Raw genomic sequence first — 21,450 nt, 5'->3', positions numbered from 1 at the left:
ATGCCTTTAAGAATACTAATCGCATGAAATCTGGTTGCTCTCTGCTGATGTTATTTTTAATGCAATTAGCATTCTTAGGGTACTCTACACACTTTCTGCAGACTACCTATTGACCATTTTCCTACCAACTTGGGTCTAATGGGCATAGTGTCAGGCTGTTCCGAGAGAATCGAGTTGGACCAACTTGGATCACTGGGTATGTATCGCTCTTCAAAGGGAAAAACAAAATGTTGAGAAGTTGAACACAGTGAGTGCAAACTTAAATGTGCATTTCTGTCTGTGCTTGTCAAGCTGCACCCTCTGGTGAAGCCTGGAGTTGAGACAGCATGGTGCACGTGCATCGTGTCATGCCTGCTAATACACTCACTTTTGGTCAGCCTGCTGTAGATGTCGCAATGAGTGCAGAGGATTACACCAGATGTGTTTCGGCCGGCAGTGTGTGCGGTGTGTTGACGTGGCGGCCAAAGCAGACATCACCCTCCTAGCATAACCTTTCGCACTCATTGCAACTCTGACGTCAGTACTGGTAGTTCTGCATTTAGTAATGGTCTTTTTCCTTCATTTACATTTTTATGCAGTGGTGTGCAAAGCGATCAGAAAGGGAGCCACGAGAGAGAAAGAAAATGTGGTTCAAGGTCCTGCTGTGTGACTTCATTCACACAGCACTACCTACACTTTATTGGACTTTGTTATGTCTTATACTGCTGCAGAGTGAAAGTGATAAGAAGGATAGAAAACCGTATTTGCTGTGACGTCAGGCTGACACCACACGTGCCATAGCTGATTAATAATGGCTTTAAGAAGGCTGTCACTGAATAAACAATGTGTAGTGTTCCCGTTCTTGTGTGAGCGTTATTATGCGCCCGGCTTGCCCAGCTGAATGCCGTAGGCGTACTAGCCCAGTAGTAGTTATAACAGCGGCAACGAGCAACGAACCAGCACCTCAAGGATGGAGAAATTTCCCACAATGGCATACCAAGTTCCACAGTTCGACGACACCAAGGACAAGTGGTCATCGTACTACATCCAAGCCCAGTCTTACTTCGAGGGTAATGACATCGTTGACAATGCTAAAAAGAGAGTGCTTTTCATCTCGGCATTGGGTTCAAGGCCTATCGATGTACTGAGTGGGCGTTGTGCTCGACAGAAGGTGAGCAAGTTAACCAATGCGAAAGCGGTCGCAATTTTCGAACAATTTTACGCACCCAAGCCAAATGAGATACCGTACTTACTCTAAAATAGGTCGAGCAGGAATACAGGTCGACTCCTATATATTGTGCTCACCGAGAAATAAAAAGAAATCTTCAAGTGGTTGACCCATTAGAATCAGCACGTTAGAATTGAGTGCGACCCTAAATCTGCATTACCATGTCACCATCGGCATTTCAAACTGGCCGCCTCTTATGCACTTCGAGCCTAGCTGCTATAGCTTCCTCCATGCGCTGTAGTATGTGCGCTTAGGCATTAGTCCACTGCCTGTCTTGCCGTTTTCTGCATTTGCTCTATCAGCATGACGTGCCGAGTTCATCATAATGCCGCATTTAAAAGGAAAGTGATCATGTGTGCGGAGACGGATGGAAATCAGGCTGCATCACGGGCATTTGGAGTAGCCAAAACTTGCGTGCAGGACTGGCACAAACAGGAGGAGATGCTTTTTGCCAGCAAAGCAACACACTGGACCAAAGCAGGACGTATTTGCGACGATTCACTTTGGTGATACGATCACCTTGGCCCCGTCTTGAAAGCAATCTGCGACGGGGGACACAGTCCGCATGCTGTGTTTTCGCTGCTTGTAGTTTGTGTTGAAGCGAGAGGCAGCTGCTGCCACACTTCCTCGCTCCAGCGTTCTGATGGAGAGTTTCCACGGTTCTCAAGCGAGATGTGCTCCGTGTTTGCTTGTGTGCGTGTGACACCATGCTTGTTAATTTAGTTGTACTGTACTGTACAGATGCGCATTACAATCGGTGCACATTAAAATTGAGTAAACAAAGCTTTGACGTATGGTATCGACATGCATGGCAGGGTGTTTTGGTTTGCGGCCTTAGCCCTCACGGCTCCAGCAGCAGCTCTGTTCTACATTGGAACTCCATTAGCTCAGTACTTTTGCTACCTTTGTTCATGAATATAGGTTGATAGCTAATTATGGGTAACACTTATGAAAAAAAAAAAAAAAGGTCAACCTATATTCGAATAAATATGGTAGCCACAAGCTTCAAGTTCTTTAGCCGTATTCAAAGGGAAGAGGAATCAGCTCAGCAGCTTATCGTGGAGTTTCCCCACCTGGCTGATAAATGCAATTTTGGGACCATGTTGAAATGCCTGCTACAAGACAGGATAGCACATGGAATTCGCAGCAGTAACGTGCAGAAGGCCCTACTTTTGCATCCAAAATCGACTTTGAAGGAGGCAGAAAACACCGTGCTTGCCGCAGAGGTTGCAGGACAGGGTGTTGAGCTTATGAAGCAGACGGAACCAAAGGAATTACCTTATATTCACAGACTAGCCGGTGATAGACGACAGTGACAGGCAGGAAAAATCTGCAGTCAGGCGAGTGGCTCGTCTAAGGCTGTCACCGGTGTGGCAGCCGTGAGCACGGTGAGGCGACTTGTGCCTTTAAAGACGCCCAGTGTTTCAGTTGCAGGAAAAAGAGACATCTAGCTACTGTGTGTCAATCTAAAGGAAAGCGACGGCAGCAGAACTTGGCGTTTAGCAGCGGCTAAATGCAAAACACTGAAACCGACCTTTCCTCACAGTTGTATACACTAAAGCCAGAACCAAAGGCAATCAATGGACTTGTCAGCCCGGTCCGACGAAATTTTTGCTGGGGTGGAGCCAACATCGCAATAGAAATTGACACCAGTTCACTTGTGTGTATGGTGTCCTGGGATGTCTACTGCCAACATCGCACAAGCTGATCCTGCCTTGAAAAATCCAGCTTGAAGTTGTCATGCTACTTGGGTCCGTTGCCTGTAGCTGGGAGGCTCAAGCTACCAGCTTCATACTGCTGCATAACTGACACGGTGTCACTGACCGTAGTTGCAGTCTCCGGACCAAGCCTATGTGGCAGTGATCGTATCCAGGCACTGAACAACGAAGGTGTTGTGTGTGGTGTTGACCGAAGGTGGAGGTCAGGCTCCAGCCGTTCTGAAGTAAAAAGCCGTTTTTTAACATATACAACCAATATATATATATATAATGAAGAACAGAAACGCCCCCTGGAGAATAAAGAACCGAAATGAATAACGAAACTGAATGCAACATTGTGGTTTTAAGAGTTTCCAGTGTTAAGGAACAAGGGCAAAACTTCCAAACAATCCTGTGTGAGTATGAAGACGTGTTTGGACCTGAACTGGGTCTGTTCAAGGTTCCGCCTGCTTATCTGTACATAAGTGAGGATGTGGTTCCAAAGTTTTTCAAAGCCTGGTCACTTCTGTATACCATGAGAGAAAAGGTTTCTAATGAGCGGGACAGGCTTGTTAAATCCAGGGCACTGTCCCCCGTGGCTCACTCGGAGTGGGCGACGGCAACAGTTCCTGTAATGAAGAAATACGGAGCAGTCCGATTGTGTGGCGATTACAAACTACAGTCGCCGACCGTTTATTTGGACCTCACGGGGACTGCAGAAATGTCCGAATAAACAGGTGCCCGAAAAAGCAGATTAAACAAAAAAAAAAAAGGAAATCCTTTATTTCCACACATTTATTTGGGCTCGGCAGTAGGCTTGAAGAAATTGTGAATGCGCCGTTGCACGCTGTTCCATTTACGCACAATCAGATAAGCCTGAATCTCAGAGAGGGTCGTACAGTCACTATAGGCGGCTGAAAGCACAGTCACTGCTTGTACACGCTCCGCATGCGACGGCAGCATAGCACATGGTGCATCATCTTCAGACTTGTAGCCATCGTCCGGCGCTGCAGCAGAAACCTGACGAACGATCTCGCCGTTGTCGAGTTCTGCGCATGTCAGTACAGGAGCGTCAGCACCTGTGAAATTGTCAAATGAGACAGTGTCCGGAATCGCAATGCAACCACTGTGCAGGTCTCGGCAGAACATTTTCGCCGTCAGTAGGGAGCACATCGGAAGGCAACAAATCCTAGGTCTCGCGGCACCCGCTTGCCGGCATTCCCCAGTGCAGTCTGCGTGGGCACTGTCGGTGCCATTAGACACTTGAAGCAATATTTCCGTATGCCGCGTTGGATCACTACAACCTCGACACAGCACACAAAGCAAACACCACCATGCCGTTACGCCGACACCAGTCGCACAAACAAAAACGTGGCCTACTCGCAGCGTTGTGCACGAAGAAAGAAACAAATCAGCTGCTGGATTGTCTTGACATGGCTTACTCAACTGAGACCAGAACTGCTGTAGCCACATTATCGAACCAGGCAGAAACGATGATGATGAGCGAGGATTTGCAGTAGCGCCACTTCGTGGGGCAGCAAGGAGGCTCCGTTCGAAACAAAAATGGCATTCAAGTCGAACCATGCACCAGTCAGAGTTGGTACATCGTGCTCTCGATCGAGTTGGCTCAAGGAGTGTCCAAAAAATCAGACGAGAGGTTGCAAGGTGTCCGAACTTTCGGCAGTTGTTATACATTATAGTCTATCGTGAGAATAGCGGTGCCGCGAAGCAGAACGAATAATCGAGCATGTCCGAATTTTTGGAGTCCGGAAAATCAGTCGGCGACTGTAACTAAAATGCCAGCTGTATGACAGAGCAGTACCCGCTCCCAGTAATCAACGACCTTTTTTCAGCACTGCATGAGGGTGATATTTACAGCACGTTGGACCTTCGGGACGCTTACGACCAGGTTCCCCTGGATGAGCAGTCAAAGAAGCTGACTGTCACTAACACACATCGGGGATTATTCTGCTAGAATCGCCTGCCCTTTGGGGCAGGCGATTCTGCCCCCGATTCTGCCCCGATCTTCTGCCCCAGCTATTTTTCAGCTAACAGTGGACAGCGTGTTGAATAGGCTGCCAGGAGCTCAGGCATACTTGGTTGAGATTCTGGTTGCAGAGAAGGGGAATGACGGCGGAAAGAACCTCAAGGCAGTTCTTCAGCACTTTCACGAGTTTGGCATCAAGCTAAGGAAGGACAAGTGCACCTTCAGGATCCCTGAGGCCACAAGATCAGTATAGGAGGGCTGCAGCCTCTGGAAAGTAACATGGACGCTATTATGAAGGCACCAACACCCAAAAACGACAGTGAACTGCGCTCCTACTTGGGTCTTCTTACGTATTACAGCATGTTCCTTCCCAATATCGCCAGTCTGCTATCCCCGTTCTACGACTTGCTAACAAAAGGATGTCACTGGAACTGGGGCTCTCAACAACAGGAAGAATTTCAGGAATCGAAGAATACCTTATGCAATGCTAAAATGCTTACCCACTTCGTTTCCTCACTGCCACTGTGCTAGGAGTGCGACGCGTCCTTGAACGGAATAGGAGGTGTGCTGTCTCATCCCATTGATGATGTTGACAAGCCTATAAGCTTTTGTTCTCGAAGACTTTCCAAAGCGAAAAGGAATTATTCACAACTTGAGTGTGAAGCGTTGGCCCTAGTGTTTGGGGTATAAAAATCCCAGGACTGCCTAATGGGAAGAACCTTCACCTTGGTCACAGATCACAAGCTGCTGGTGGGTCTGTTTTGTGAAGATCATCCCACGCCCATCATGGCTGCCGCAAGAATTCAGCGGTGGTCCCTGCTGCTGACAGAACACCAGCACAAGATAGAGTACAAAGCTGGCTCAGAAAACCTGAATGTAGACACACTAAGTCGGCTTCCTCTAGAGACCACTGAGGACACATCAGAGGAGCTACACGAGTGCCTGCACTAGCTGTGGCACTTTTCGTCATAAGCAATGAGAAAGTTGACCGAGAAAGTCCTCAGAAATGTCAAATCCTACATGCTTCATGGTTGGCCAAAGGTGCGCAGAGCACCCGATCCGCGGTTGGAACCATACTTCACACAAAAGACTGAGCTACGAAGGTCTCATTTACTGGAGTCAAAGAGTGGTGATTCCCGAAGCTGCTTGTGGTGACATGCTGTAACTCCTGCACAAGACACACCAGGGAATGTCTGCAATGAAGGCAATGGCCCGTGCGGTCGTGTAGTGGCCCAGCATCGACGGAGCCATCGAACGGATGAGTAGCAATTGCACTACATGCATACAAGCAAGCACAATGCCACCAGCAAAAATACCAGAAAGCTGGCCACTAACACACAAGAATTGGTCCAAGTACATTTGGATTATGCTGGTCCACTGAATAAAACCATGATCCTAGTGGCCATAGATTCACATTCAAAATGAATCAGGCAATTCCAGTGCTTCATGCCACAGCGAAAGTGACAGTTACATTGTTGCGTGGAATCTTCTGCAGGCTGGGCATACCAAGAACCATTGTGACAGACAACAGAACTCGATTCACGTCAGAGACTTTCTCCAAGTTTCTGACAGAAAATAACATCAAGCATTTTTGTATGGCACGATATCGCCCCCATCGAACGGGCTTGCTGAACACGTTGTGCGGACACTGTAAGATGGCCTCAAGAAGGTTCGGTCAGGTGACCTGCCTGAGCGATTGGCTAAACTCCTCTTTAGCTACAGTAGAACACCCCTGGATGCTAGAGCATCACCATCTCAACGTGTGTTGAGTTATCAGACTCGTTCTTGGTTAGACACATGCCTTCCACCGTCCATAACCTTTCCTATCTGTCCACAGGCAGATCAAGCAAGCATGCTGGACCCGAGCACTCCTGTGTGGGCTTGCAACTTCAGAGAGGGAGAAAGGTGGCTGCTAGCCACAGTGAAAGAAGCAAGATGTTCCCAAATGATCACCGTTGAAATGGCAGAAGGTGAGCTGCAGCGTCACATGGATCAAGTTCGTCCACCATACAGCCCCGTGCCGGCACAACCTTGGCAAGACCAAGATCAAGCTGCTAGTGTGCCGACGCTATCAGAAGAGGCTGAACCAGCTGTGCTTCGTCCATTGACCCTTATAAGGAAGCCCATAGAGCGGTACTCACCTTAAGGGGGGAGGTGGGTATTCTGACCTTCATTAAAACCCTCTTTACCAAATTTAATTAAACTGCACAGTCATATTCTGTTTCTTATGCTGATTCCAAATATGCAATTGTTTTTAAGCTATGTCAATTAGTTCTAAAGATAACTAAAATTAATTAGCATTGTTTCTGGGAACAATGGAGCAAAAACTACTCATCAGAACCTTGCTTTAGGCATATAGCTGGATATTAGGAACCATAAGCTTGACAATTGTAGGAATAGTTTTTTGGTATAACTACTATTTAACAATTATACAGCACATCAAAGCTTTCTATTCAAAATGGGTTCAAATTGGCTGTTGATGTACGGACAATAAAAAAATATTAAAACTGAGATACAGAAATCTGGTCCTACCATTGTGTGCATTATTCACATAGCTCAGTACTGCAACAAGAATTACAATTCTAGGTGCCCCGATTACTGCGAAATTGCTCCTGGAAGGATGCAAATATTCAAAATTTCTTGTTTTGAGAAAACGCAAAAAAAAAACGGACAAGTTCATTTTTATTCAAATATAACAAAAAGTATTGATATATCCACATATCTAAATGGTCAGTAGCCACCCAAGGATATAATCTATCTGCCCACAGCTACCCAAATGGCATTTTTTAAAGGCTTGTCGCAGATTTTCTACAGATGCACGCTTGCAGGCTGATGCTGCTGCTCGCCGGTTATCTTTCTCTGCCATTCTCATGCTGTTCAGTAGCCCCGGGTTCAAACGAAGCTCCTGGAGTATGGCAGATGAAGCTCTTTCATTCCCCGAATTAAATTTCATTACTGCCTCAGCCACAGCAGATTCAACAACAAAAAGCGAGGCATGCTGCTCCTTAGGTGCTAATGCCCAAATCATGGAATGCAAGCATTCATTATTGTTTTGGGTCATGCTGCACTGGCACCTTTGAAGCGATTTTTCTTCTGAGAGGCACTCATACACTGGTCGAAGGGCTTGACAAACATCGACAGGCGAATTGTATCGATGCTTTGGGATGGGCTCATTTTTTTGCTTGCGCAGCATTCTGATGGCACCAAGAGTCTGGACCAGATGGGCAAAGACTGTGGTTTGAAACCTTGTAGTTTGATGTGATGTGGTGGTATGGTGCATTCTGCATAGCCTTCACATCCCCTTTGTTGGATTTTAATGCCCATCCATAGTAGTCAACGAGTTTGGTGATCAGGTCACCCGTCAATTTTCGTTTGCCACCAAGTGTTTCAGAAGCAGAGCACTTGTGTTTGGCAATGAGAGTGCGCAAAGCAGTCCCTATCCTTTTTTAGACGTGATTCACGCAATCTTCCTTCTTGACTGGCACAAAGCCATACACTTTGGCTTGTCTGAGAGCAAGAAATGCGCGACTATCACCACCTGAGAGGACTGTGGGGTACCTCAGTTTGTGCAGCTGAAGTGACCTCTGGAACAGTATAAGCGCCGCTTCAACTTCCATCTCCCCTGCTTTCTTTCTGTATTTTTTTGGCACATATGGCTTGCCTTCCAATCTTGGTAGTCCAGGTCACCAGGTTTCGGGCCGCGCGCACACCCGGCACAGAAGTTGCTCAGGACAACATAGTCAAGCACAAGTCTGTTGAACAGTTCAATGACCGTGCCGACTCCGATGTGCAATGAATGGCAGCGCGCCATCCACGAGCCATTGTAGAATACCGCTATGTTCCCGGAGTTCGCAAGTTTCAAGTCATTATACAATGACTTCACTGACAGCGCACACGCACCCCAGCTTTTGGGCAGCGGACGACGACGCCGGCGCAAGCTTCTGCTTGAGATAGCCTTGCCACATTTTGTTATGAAGGCCATGGTGCGAGATGTTCATTGCAGCAAAAACATCATTCATCGCCGTTTGTCAATTAAAGTGCTAACCATCGCACGAACGGCGAGAATGTTCACTACAACGGGGTTGACGATGACGGGGCTGTTTTGCTGTTTCTCACGCGCGGCGAGCTCCACTCGGAAACAACATCTTCGCAGTTTTCACAAATGGCAAGAAGCTTGACAGCAACGCCATATTCTCGCTCCTCTGAGTCAAAAGTCATAGAGCCGCCACAGGGACTGCACTTTAGACGCGAGACCAAAGCGCTTAACGCTTCCGCACTGATAACCTAAAACCGTGACTCCGTCTCCGCCAGCCCGCCTGCACAGTCGTTGACTCTTGTACACATGTTCAATTTCCACTTCGTTGCCACAGTTCCCGCCAGTTGTTGGAGGTTTTCCCTTGCTTGCTTCTGCCATTGGAGCAATTCCACTGGCTGCACCATCTTTGTGTCGTGCTGAATGCTGCTCCTGAGATCACTATTGGCCGGCGACATCGTTAGGCCTGGCTCGCTCTCGAGCCAGGTCCGTTGCGTCGCAGCCTTCACTTGCAACCGCCAGTGGGTGGTCATTGCTATGTTTTTTGGCAGGGTCGGAGCACTTTTCAATGTTGTAGCGCACTCGCTTTCTTTTCTTGCCCAACTTGTTTCGAGTGGCAATCTTCCGACATAAGTACACACTACGCTAGTCGCTTTCAAACTGGCATCGCGGTTCGCTTTTCAAGCGTGTCCGCACGCCGCAGTAGACGATGCCAGTAACCTAAGCCAATCGCAGGACTTTATTTTGTCACGTGCATTGAATGGGCGAATGGGGTTGCAGGCTGGGACTTTTTTCTGTGCGGTATTTCTAAATAGCAAATAGGGGGGCGAACGAAAATGTGGCGGGAAATTGAAGAAGAGAAGTAATTCTTTCCAATGCGACCAAGATGGCCACGCAAGCACAGGTTGTTCAGCAGCGGCATGACATGAAAAAAGCCCCCTTTTTATGCTTCTTTCTGTCAAAATATAGCTCGCAGCTGTTAGATAAACTGATATTGCGGCTAAAATATTCATCCATGATGCGGGAAACTTGGTCAGAACATGCTGCAGTGTATGTATATTATGAAAATACCACTTTCAGAAAACCAATTTTTTCGCTATTTTTGGTCTCTAAGACCAGTGTCCACCCTTAAAGGGGGATGCAGGGTTTACATTGCTAGAAATGGCAAAAAAATCGATTTTTTGAAAATCAGATTTTCAATTTCCATAACTTTTTCTATCTCATTCCAGAATAGCATCCATACAAACCACGTAGAAGTGCTCTAAAAAATTTGTTTTATCAGCCAAGGTGGCGAAAAATTTCGCGGAAATCAAAAAAGAACCGCGTTTTTCAAGCCACAATATCTCTGGAATGGCGCAACCGAGCGCCGCCATCTTGGTCTCGTTGGAAAGCGCATTTCTCAGTCATCAAATTTGCCGCTTCAACTATCTCCTCCGAACAGAAACAAGCACACAAAAAGCAAATGATTGAAGGTCGTGCCGGAGTCTGCGATTGGCCGCGCCTGCCATGTGACTGCAGCGCGGTTCGCCATTGGTCCGGCGCTCGCGTCGTCTGCTCGGCTCTTTCACGGCTCTTTGCACTTCACGAGCCTGGAAGTCTCTACTAGCCGTAATCTCGACGTGCCAAAACGGGTGCTACGCGGACATTGCAGTACCGTGGCCAATCTCTACGTTTGTGGATGTCTCAGACCCACGGCAAAGTATTCCGATAATCGGTGACGCGGACTTCGCAACCAAGATTCGTGCGCAGAATCCTCGGACATGCGGCTAGGCCTTTCAGCACACGGTGTTTCGGAATTCGTGACCAAGCGCATCGCGCATGCAATCCTCGTACCTCGGCTAAGCATTTCGCGCATAGGAGTCTCCGACTCGTTGATCAAGCACATCGCGTGTGGACATCTCAGGCCCTCGCCTAAGCATGTTGCGCATCGGCGCCTTCGTCTGCGCGACTAAGTACATCGAGCGTCGACTGCTCGAGCCTGTGGCTACGCATTTCGCGCGTCAGCCCCTCAGACTGCGCGACTAAGTACATCGAGCATCGACTCCTCGAGCCTGTGTCTACGCATTTCGCGCGTCAGCACCTCAGACTGTGCGAATAAGCGCATCGAGTGTCTACTCCTCGCGTTCGCGGCTAGGCATTTCGCGCATTGGCACTTCGGAGTGCGCGAATAAGAGCATCGAGTGTCGACTCCTTGTGTTTAGGCATTTCGCGCGTCGGCATCTCGGACTGCATGAATAAGCGCATCGAGTGTCGACTCCTTGCGCCCGCGTCTAGGCATTTTGCGCATCGGCACCTCGGACTGCGCGAATAAGCGCATCGAGCGACGACTCCTTGTATCTGCGGCTAGGCATTTCACGCGTTGGCACCTCTGACCCGCAACCAAGCATATTGCGCGTTCACTCTATGATCATATTGTCACGACAGGTAGTAACAATACCTATCGTACCACCCCACCCCCCCTCATAAAGAGAACCTCATCATGAGCTCTGTTCACTAGGCCTTCTGGGCTGGCACAACAACTGGCTGCAGAAGTGATCGAGGCATCATACAAAAGTACAATTCTGGAAAGCACCTAGCAGCTGCATATCTATCACTGGCTCTCTGATCTTAAGCCTTTGCCGGGCACATGTATATATGTAACGTTCCTGTGCACTTCAGACAAAATTCATTTATCAATGGCGTTCTATTAAGTTCCACAGCCATTTTCAAATGAAGATGACTTGGAAGGCTACGTGCACTCAGAGCCTTCATTCAGTAACATAGTCAATTCTACCAAATCAAAAAATGCCTCACTGATTGTAATGGAGACTGCTATCAATCAGGAAGCCTGCAGGTACAACACTGGAACTATATTCATTCCACACAGAGTTCTGCACCTCGGTTTGAAAACCAGGTACCATGCTCTTTGTAGAGCATAGTGCCTAATAAGGTTTCTTGTGCTAGTTCAGTGGCCAGTGTGCTATTATTTTGAGAGTGTGCAGTCACACATTTTGTATGGCCATTCTTACAAAACATAGAGCTTCAAAACGGTGCCATTTGTATTGCAGTAGATTCACTTCAGCAAAAGCTACATTTGTTTGAAACTTCAAATGCGTTTATTTCAGTTCGATGTTTTTGCACACTGTATTCCGCCTAACAGGTGTTTTCTCTCGGTTGTTTTTGGCCAAACATGACAAGGGTGGTATCATTTTATTCGTATTGAAATGATCTGGGGAGTGATGCTATTTTTATTACTCTTGCACCGTCATGAAAATTACATTCAGGTATAGTAATCGCTGCTAATTAGAAAAAAATGTTCGTAATAAATGCAAGATTGTTTTCTTGTCGGCAAAATGCTTCCAAATGAATAAAAATAGCATCACCCCCTACAGTATGTCTTTAGCAATGGTGTCATGCATTTAGTTTTTGGTTTAGCAAGATGGAATCATCAAAAAGCCCCGTAACGAGTTTGAAATTAATTTGATTTCAGACCTCAATATTTCTTTAACTGCTACAGCTATTAAAAATCTAGTTACATATCTGAAATCAGCACGTAAAATTACCCCAGACAGTCAAGCTTATTAAAGATTTACCCAAATATATGCAAAAATGTTTTAGGACCCACGTCCCCCCTTAAAGGGAAGCTGAAACGGTTTTCAATTTCCATGAATGGCTGGGATTGGGAAGAACAGACCTAATAATTGACGGTTCCGAAATTTTTTTCGTTTTGTTAATATAAGGGGCGGAAATCACCTTCTAAATCACCCCCGCGGACACGCCCCCATCGCTTCCCGGAGCGCTGGGTGAGGTGGTTGCTAGAGGAGAGAACCGGCGAGAGTGACGTCATTCGCGGGGACCGAGCTGCCGGACCGGCGTGCTCGCATGTGCTGGCATGCCTCTTTCCGTCCTGCGCTTTACTGAACGACGCTACGAGATCTGCCGCCGCCGCCGCTCACGTTTGTTTTCTTTTGCGATTTTCGTAAACTGTTCTTTCCTTTTGTGCTGCGTGAGTGCCTACAGCTAAGGGCGCCCAACTTGCCCTCGTTCTGTGCAGCATTCGGCTGCGCGAATACAGGCGGGCGAGACGATGTGGTATTTCACAGGTTCCCAAAGGACAAGAAGCTTGCAGCGCAGTGGGTCCGTGCGGTGAGGAGAGATAAGTTTATGCCGACGAAATCAACTGTGCTGTGCTCGAACCATTTCCGTGATAACCGGATAGCCTTACAACAAATGCGGAAACGCGTTGTTGCTAGCGTTGCTATACTCCGTTTCATACATCAGTTGCAATGCTACGGAGGCTTGAGATACTTCTTGCAGTGGCTGTGTTCGCACTTAGAAAAAGTTCGGTGTTTCTTGACCCGATTTTTTAGAAAATTTTCCATATATAAGCTCAGTTCTGAATGAAAAAAAGAAATAATTTACCCATAGAAACAATCCGTGTACTTATACGGCTGCTAACACGTTCTTTTAAATCAATTTTCTTTTCGGCATTTTTTAATTGCAGCCCGTAGCGGCAGCTTCACGTGCATGCTCGCGCGCGCAAACGCCGCTGGCACGCTGCGAAGCATAGACGGAAACGCACGCAGTAATAAATTTTGGTGACCGGACTTCGTGCGTAGCTTCCACAGCGTTGCACCTGAGGTATGAAATGGAGTATAGGCTTGCCTAGTGACATTCGACGTATGGTTGCAGTTATCATGTTTACCACAAGGCGGTGCTAAAACTGCCTAATGTCTTTATGTCAACACTAGCATGGAGCACGCATACCGATTCTTGATCAAGCCACAATCGCAAAGTCGTCGAACCATAGTATGAATATTCCACATATAATACCTCTGGCCATCTCTGGATGTGTATGATAAGCAACTTCCATGACTGTACCTCGCAGCACTGCATGTGCGCGCTTTGAAACACGGCACTTATGTTCGCGATCATGTATCAACACTAAAAAAACCACGGGACTTTAGACAAGCAACGGCAAGGTGCATGACATCGCGGAATTGCACCCGTGTTTACAATCTAATGAGAAGTTAGTGCTTCGGCATTCTTCCAGCAGCAAGTTCCCAGTGACACTTTAGCGCATCTTTTCTCCCGTCATTGGAACGTGCAGCTACATGGAAAAAAAAAAACCTACGTACCAGCTAAGATTTCCAACGCGCGAGAAGGCGCTCACATCGCTCTCGCTGTTGGCACACTCAACATCGTCGTTGCCGCCGTTGCCGCCATCGTTTTCCGTATCGGCTGTCGGTTCGAACATGTACGGCGAAAATACAAGCTGTCCGAGACAGCGAGAACGTTCCATGATGCTTACAACTCAGCTATGAAGGCAGAACAGAACAGCGTGCTACGCTCTGAAACGGCGGCGCCGACCGGCGAATGAATGATGAATGAATGTGTGTGGTTTAGTGGCGCAAGGGCCAGATATGGCCAAAGAGCGCCAAGACAGTGTTAGTGATTTAGCAGTGGAATGATGAGTTCTGTGAAGAAAGATGTGACTTGGCTGTAAAGGGGCCTAAAAATAGTCGCTGTAAGGTGCGTAAAATCTACGTGCTATAAAATTATGGCGATGACTAATGACGAATACTATGAACATTAAGATCCATCGTAGGAAAATGATGCAAAATAAAAAAAATATATAGGATGGTAAAATTACTTGGAGCCCTGCTGCCTCGTCAGAGCCCTTGAATCACAAGGGCCTAGAGGCATGTGCTATATTAAAGAGCTATCGCAGCGGCATCCTCTGAAGAGAGGACCCGCTACGAACATGTGGGGTTAAAAACATGCAAGACAACATCTCTCAGAAAACTTAGGACTACGTTGGCGTCAAATAAAGGTTCTGGGCCGAGTAGCATTACGGGATGTAGGGGGATGTGCTGCCGGTATGCTAGGGAAAAATGTTTCCTTCTTTCAGATTCGGCTGCCCGACACTCCGGGAGAACGTGGAGGACGGTCAGCCTCTCCCCGCATCTACCACAGGTTGGAGGATCATTTCCAGTGAGTAGAAAGTTATGCGTGCCAAACGTGTGTCCTATTCTGAGGCGACAGAATAGGACATCTGTTCGCCGTGATTTTGTTACGGAGGGCCAAGAACCTAACTGTGGCTTTATTACGTGTAATTTATTATTTACTTCTGCGTCCCACATACGTTGCCAGTGGTTTCGCAGTTTTCTTCTTAAGAAAGGCTTCAGGTCTGTGACAGGGACCGAAGCAGTAGGACTAACTGCATGCAATGAAATGGATGTGGCCATCTGGTCCGCCAGTACGTTTCCCTCAATGCCCCTATGTCCAGGCACCCAGCATATAATCACATGTTGGTTAGATATATATGCTTTACACAGTACGGAGTAGAGTTCATTAATTACCGGATTTTTGTGGCTACAGAAAGACATCAAGGCCTTCACAACACTAAGGGAGTCCGTATATATAACTGATTTCTGGAGTTTTGATTTATTTATATGCTTTGCGACCGTCAGCAGTGCGTAAGCCTCAGCCGTAAAGATACTAGTTTCCGGATGCAGTACGTCGAATTCCGAGAAGGATGGACCGACGGCTGCATAGGACACCCCGTCGTGTGACTTTGATGCGTCTGTGTAGAACTCCGTGCAGGAGTATTTGTGCTGGAGTTCCCGGAAATGCATTTGGATTTCAATCTCTGGAGCGTGTTTTGTAACTTGCATGAAGGATATATCGCATTGTATCAGCTGCCACTCCCAAGGAGGTAGCAGCTTGGCTGGGTGCATTGGGCGAAGCTCGAGGATTGGGACACGCATTTCGTCACTAAGCTCCCTCAGACGCAGCGAGAAAGGCTGTCTTACGGAGGGACGATTATGAAAGAGTGTAGCATATGTCGTATCGTTAATGGTATTAAAACACGGATGCTGAGGATTAGAGTGGACTTTCAAAAAATATGTTTGGCTGATGTATGTTCTCTGCAGATGAAGTGACCACTCATTTGATTCTGCATATAAGCTTTCAATAGGACTTGTTCTGAAAGCTCCAGTGGCCAGTCGGATTCCTAGATGGTGGACCGGATAGCATCTCTAGCGCTCTCAGGGCTGCAGAATGATAGATCACGGCACCGTAGTCCAACCGTGATCGGATGAGGCTCTTGTAAAGGTTCATTAAACATTTCCTGTCGCTGCCCCATGTTGTGTGGGATAACACTTTGAGTAAGTTCATTGTTTTTAAGCATTTGACCTTGAGGTAGTTTATGTGTGGAATAAAAGTTAATTTCGAATCAAGTATGATGCCTAAGAACTTGTGTTCTTTGTTCACAGGAATTCGCTGACCATACATTTCTATACTGGGTTCTGCAATGAGCCCTCTCTTTCTTGTGAAAAGCACACAAGAACTTTGGTTGGGGTTAACTTTAAATCCGTTTTCTTCTGCCCATTTGGACACTTTGTTCAAGCCCTGTTGACCTTGCCTCTCACATACAGTAAGGTTGCAGGATTTGAAGCCTATCTGTATGTCGTCTACGTAAACAGAATAAAAAATGGCTGGCGGTAATGAAGCACGAAGGGTGTTCATTTTCACGATGAAGAGCGTGCAGCTAAGTACACCTCCTTGAGGTACGCCAGTTTCCTGTATAAAAGGTCGCGACAATACATTGCCGACTTTCACGCGGAATGTACGGTTGGACAAATAGCTTTCTATTAGGACGAGCATATTGCCACAGATGCCAATTCCCGACAAGTCTCTCAAGATTCAATAGCGCCACGTAGTGTCGTACACCTTCTCCATATCGAGGAATACGGATAGGAAATATTGTTTATGTAGAAAGGCGTCGCGAATGTTTCCCTCAATGCGCACAAGGTGATCGGTTGTGGACCGCCCTTCTCTGAAGCCACACTGAAAGGGATCGAGGATATTGTTGAGTTCAAGGAAATGCACAAGTCTGCGGTTTACCATTTTTTCAAAAACCTTACAAAGACAATTTGTAAGAGCTATCGGACGGTAACTTGCCGCCAAGGAAGGGTCTTTACCCTGCTTAAGAACAGGGACCACAATCGCTTCTTTCCATGTGAATGGGAGGTATCCCGTAGCCCAAATAGCGTTGAAAAGCGTGAGTAGTGTAAGTTTGGTGTCAGTATGTAAGTTTCTGATCATTTCGTACATGACTCTATCAGGTCCCGGTGCAGAGCTTTTGCATGTGGTCAAGGCAGCTCTCAACTCAGCAATACTGAACGGCCGGTTATAAGGTTCATTCTGTCTGGATTTTCGTATTATTGGCTTACATTCTTCTATTTGTTTGTATTTCAAAAAGGATTGCCAATAATGGTTTGAACTCGACACGCTTTCAAAGTGTTCTCCAAGTGAGTCTGCCTGATCTTTCAGTGTTTCACCTTGTGTGTTCACCAAAGGGAGTGAATATGTTTGTCGCCCTTTTATCCTATTAACCCTGTTCCAGACTTTGGCCTCATCTGTATAGGAGTTGACACCAGATAAAAACTTCTGCCAACTCTCTCTTTTGGCCTGTTGGCGGGTTCACCTGCCTTGGGATTTTCCTTTTTTAATGTTGGTAAGATTCTCCGCAGTGGGGGAGGCACGTAGCAACCCCCACGCTTTGTTTTGTTTCTTACGAGCGATCCTACAATCGTCGTTCCACCACGGGACACGCCGTTTGCATGCCAATCCATTTACTTGTGATATACATTTAGTTGCGGCATCTATTATGAAGGCTGTAAAATATTCCACGGCCGCATCAATTCCTAACGAGGACATGTCATCCCATGATATACTAGTTAAGTTTCGGAATTTCTCCCAGTCTGCTGTCTCAATCTTCCACCTAGGAGCCTGTGGTGGATACTCGTCTTCTTTAAGTGTTCTTAATAGTATGGGGAAATGGTCGCTTCCGTAAGGATTATTCGTAACTTCCCATTCGAGTTCAGGCAGTATGGACGGGGAAACTAAGCTCAGATCAATTGAAGAAATGGAGTTGTTCGCAAGACAGTAATATGTAGGTTTCTTCTTATTCAGAAGGCACACACCAGAAGAAAAAAGGAACTGTTCAATAAGACGACCTCGCGCATCTATACGAGAGTCTCCCCACAGGGAGCTGTGCGCATTGAAATCGCCAAGAACAACATAAGGTTCTGGCAATTGATCTATAAAGGATTGGATCTATTGGATTGGATTGGAATGTTTCGTTAATTTGTAATGTGGGGGTATGTAAAGAGAGCTAATGGTGATGAGTTTGTTTAGGAGAACAGCTCGAACCGCCACTGCTTCAAGGGGCGTTTGTAGCTGTAAACGCTGACAGGAGATACTTTTATGAATAAAAATGGCAACACCGCCTGATGATACGACAGCATCATCATGATCTTTGCGGAACTTGACATACGGTCGGAGAAAGTTTGTGTGTTTTGGTTTTAAGTGTGTTTCCTGTAAACACAGCACTTTTGGATTGTGTTTATGGATGAGTTCTTGCACATCATCGAGATTCCTGAGAAGACCTCTGACATTCCATTGCATGATTTGTGTATCCATATTTAAAGAAAAATTTGTGCTGTGTTTACGGAAATGGAGGTGATGCCTTAGGTTACAGAGCTCTTTCGAGGCCCTGTAACGGGAGTTCTGCCCTTTCTGGAGCGTTCGAGGGAGCCTCGCCGGTCCTTAGGCGTTTGTTGCGCCTTGAGGACATGTGTAGTGTCCACTGCCTCTTGTGAGGCGCCGGACACATGCTCTTGCGAGCGAGAAGTTACCAGGGAAGGTCCCGCCTTGGAGGGCAAGACCCCTGCGCCCACCAGCCTGGAGGTCGATGGGGCACCCTGCAGGATTTGGGTGCGCCGGCTGTTGCCAGCGCTGGAAGGGGCCGGGGATGTTGGGGCAGCCTCGGCTGCGCCCACCTTCGGGGTCGATGGTTCCCTCTGCTGTGTTGACGGAGCAGCGCTAGCTGCAACCGCCGCGGGGGCAGATGGCGTAACTGCCGACTCACTGCCTGTGGGTCGGACAGCCGCCGGAGGCCGTTGTGACGCTGCCCCCTTACGCGCCACATCGGCAAAGCTGCTCTTAGACAGGTATGACACCCGCCTACGTGCCTCTTTGAAAGATAATTTTTCTTTGACTTTGATTGTCACAATCTCTTTTTCTCTTTTCCAGGACGGGCAGGACCGCGAGTATGCGGCATGCTCGCCCTCACAGTTCACACAATGTGGAGTGTTCTGGCACGTTTCGGAAGAATGTTCTTTGTCACTGCACTTGGCACATGTCAGCCGGCCTCGACAGTTCTGTGAACTGTGGCCGAACCTTTGGCACCTTTGGCCTTTGGCCGACCGGCGACTGCCGCGAATGACGTCACAGCGGCCCCGACCAATCACGGGCAACAGCGGCGTTTGCGCGATGCCCTGAGGCGCTGGTGCGCATTTTGTTGAAAAAACAGCCGCTTGCGTTTGTTTCCGCCCTTTTTGAACCAGATATTCGTGTTCAGGGGACTCAAAACTGTAGAATGCCACAGAGAACTCATTTTTTTCGAAAAGTGTTTCAGCTTCCCTTTAAGGAGGGAAGAGTGCTACAAAGTGAAAGTGATAATCAGGAAAACCGCGTTTGCCATGACGTCAGCACACGTAGCATAGCTGCTTGATAACGGCTTTAAAAAGGCTATCACTGAATAAACTATGCGTAGTGTTCCCACTCTTGTGTGAGCATTATAATGTGCCTGGCCGCCTGGCAGAATGCCATAAGCGTACCTGTCCACTAACAGTTGTAACACACTCATTATACAGAGGGCGGATGTCGGCGCCATTGAAATGATGACATAGACAGTCTTCCACTGAGCCAGCGTGAACACAGTAGTTCTGTCAAGTAAGGCACACCTACAGAAGGGGGCGCATCTGTTCTATTCAAGCAACTTGTCTGTGATACCACTGTGAAGCCGTCTTTGGAGACTAAGTGCTTTTTAAGGTGCAGGTGAATTGTCAGTGTTCATCATAAGGGTGTAGCATCCCAGGAATTCTGCGAATGGTCCCACAAAAAGGAGATGAAAAAGGGGTGCATGCTTGTTCAGCAAACCAACCAAACCTACCACACACAAGAGTGCTAAGTGGCGACGCAAAGGGTTATGCATCATGCCAAACCATCAAGCCAGTCATGAAGCAGTCGGGCATTTTGGGGAGGGGGGGGGGGGCAGCGGCTTTCCTTCTGGCAGGTTTGTGTTGTGTTCCCCTCTCCCCATCATTGCTGGGACAATTAGTATGGTGTACTCCCTCCCCCCTGTCCAAATCATCATTTTAAGGGCAGTGCCGGTGCTTCTCCTCCTTAAAAGCGGTGTCTTGCGACAGCATACAAACCACCGGATTGAACGATGACAATATTACATCTTTGACCATTTCCCTGGCATGGCGATCTGGGAAATACAACTACTATTTAGGAAGTCATTTTATGTGCTGACAGGAGTGCTTAGACAGAATGTGGTGTGCTCCGAGAATGATGCAGTTGTGTACGACGATGTAAAATGCGTTGTGCTCGCAAATCCTGCAAGTACAAGTTTGCCTTTACTGCAAATAAGTTTGCCCTAATTCTCCCATGTGAATGAACCCCCTGCTCCACTGCTCCAACTTTTCGACCACATACTCCTCACCAAGCAAGCAACTCGTCATGCAAATGAAAGTACTGATGATGGCATGGATGAGGCTATGTGTGATGCCCTGATAGCGTAGGCCAGCTATCCGCTTGCAAGATGCACTGGTGGCATAGGCTAGAGTGCGACCCTTCGTGTGATGCCCAAATCAAGACCACGGTACCCAAACCCTACACCACACAGACAGTCCGAACTGTGAGGAGTGCAATAAACTCAAGACTACAGAACATGCCTAGAGCATCTACCTGCAATATGCTGTGGAATGACACTCACTAGCAGAACATTTGTCTAACGTTTATCTGAAAAGGTTCTATTCGCACCCTGTCCAAACCCTTGTAGTCAGCGTGATGTTTTAACCCTTTGAGCATCTATTTTTTTCGCCATATGCGACCGCCCAGGGTCGATTTCTTTTATTGCAGATTCCACTTCTTCTTAGGGACTTATTTAGAAAAACATTTACCACAATTTTTCTAGGGTGACCGTAAAGTGAGAAAAAAATATTTTGCGTTGGTATAGTTGTACCCTTCATTTATGAATAATAACAATAAAAAAGGAAATAAACTTATAAGGATTATAAATTTCATGCATCTTTATACACATAGTTCAAGGCTTTAAAAATGCACACATGAGAATATTTTGCAAGACTCAAATGTTCCTGCTTTCACACTAATATGTACATCCATAGTGTAATCGAACTGCGTAGGTGCGCGCACTCGGGAAATCTGTGTAGTTCTGTGCCCGTCAAAAAAGCACAACGTGTGACAAACTTCCGCTAATCTTAATCTTATCGCCAACCAGAGACAATTAGATTTCGCGAGTGTCAAAAAAAAAAAAAAAAAAGCAATGGAAACGCATGCACGGCGGCATCCTTCCTATGCGCACCCCTGTGAGCACTAAACGAGCGAGAAAGAGGCGGTCGCCCTTTGAGCGATTAGTAAAGAGTTAGCCATCAGTTTTGGAAGCGCAAGA

At 47.1% G+C, this 21,450-nt stretch overlaps 1 protein-coding gene across 1 annotated transcript in view; it reads right to left on the bottom strand.

The window, feature by feature from the left end:
* larp (La related protein) overlaps positions 1 to 21,450 on the bottom strand; it is a 140,522-nt gene that overhangs the window by 102,723 nt on the left and 16,349 nt on the right. The window lies entirely within an intron of this gene.

The sequence above is a fragment of the Dermacentor andersoni genome, chromosome 4 (genome assembly GCF_023375885.2).
Source record: "Dermacentor andersoni chromosome 4, qqDerAnde1_hic_scaffold, whole genome shotgun sequence".
In the NCBI taxonomy this organism is placed as follows: Eukaryota; Metazoa; Arthropoda; class Arachnida; order Ixodida; family Ixodidae; genus Dermacentor; species Dermacentor andersoni.
Note: the sequence above shows the minus strand (reverse complement) of the source record. Positions and strands in the feature narration are given on the sequence as shown.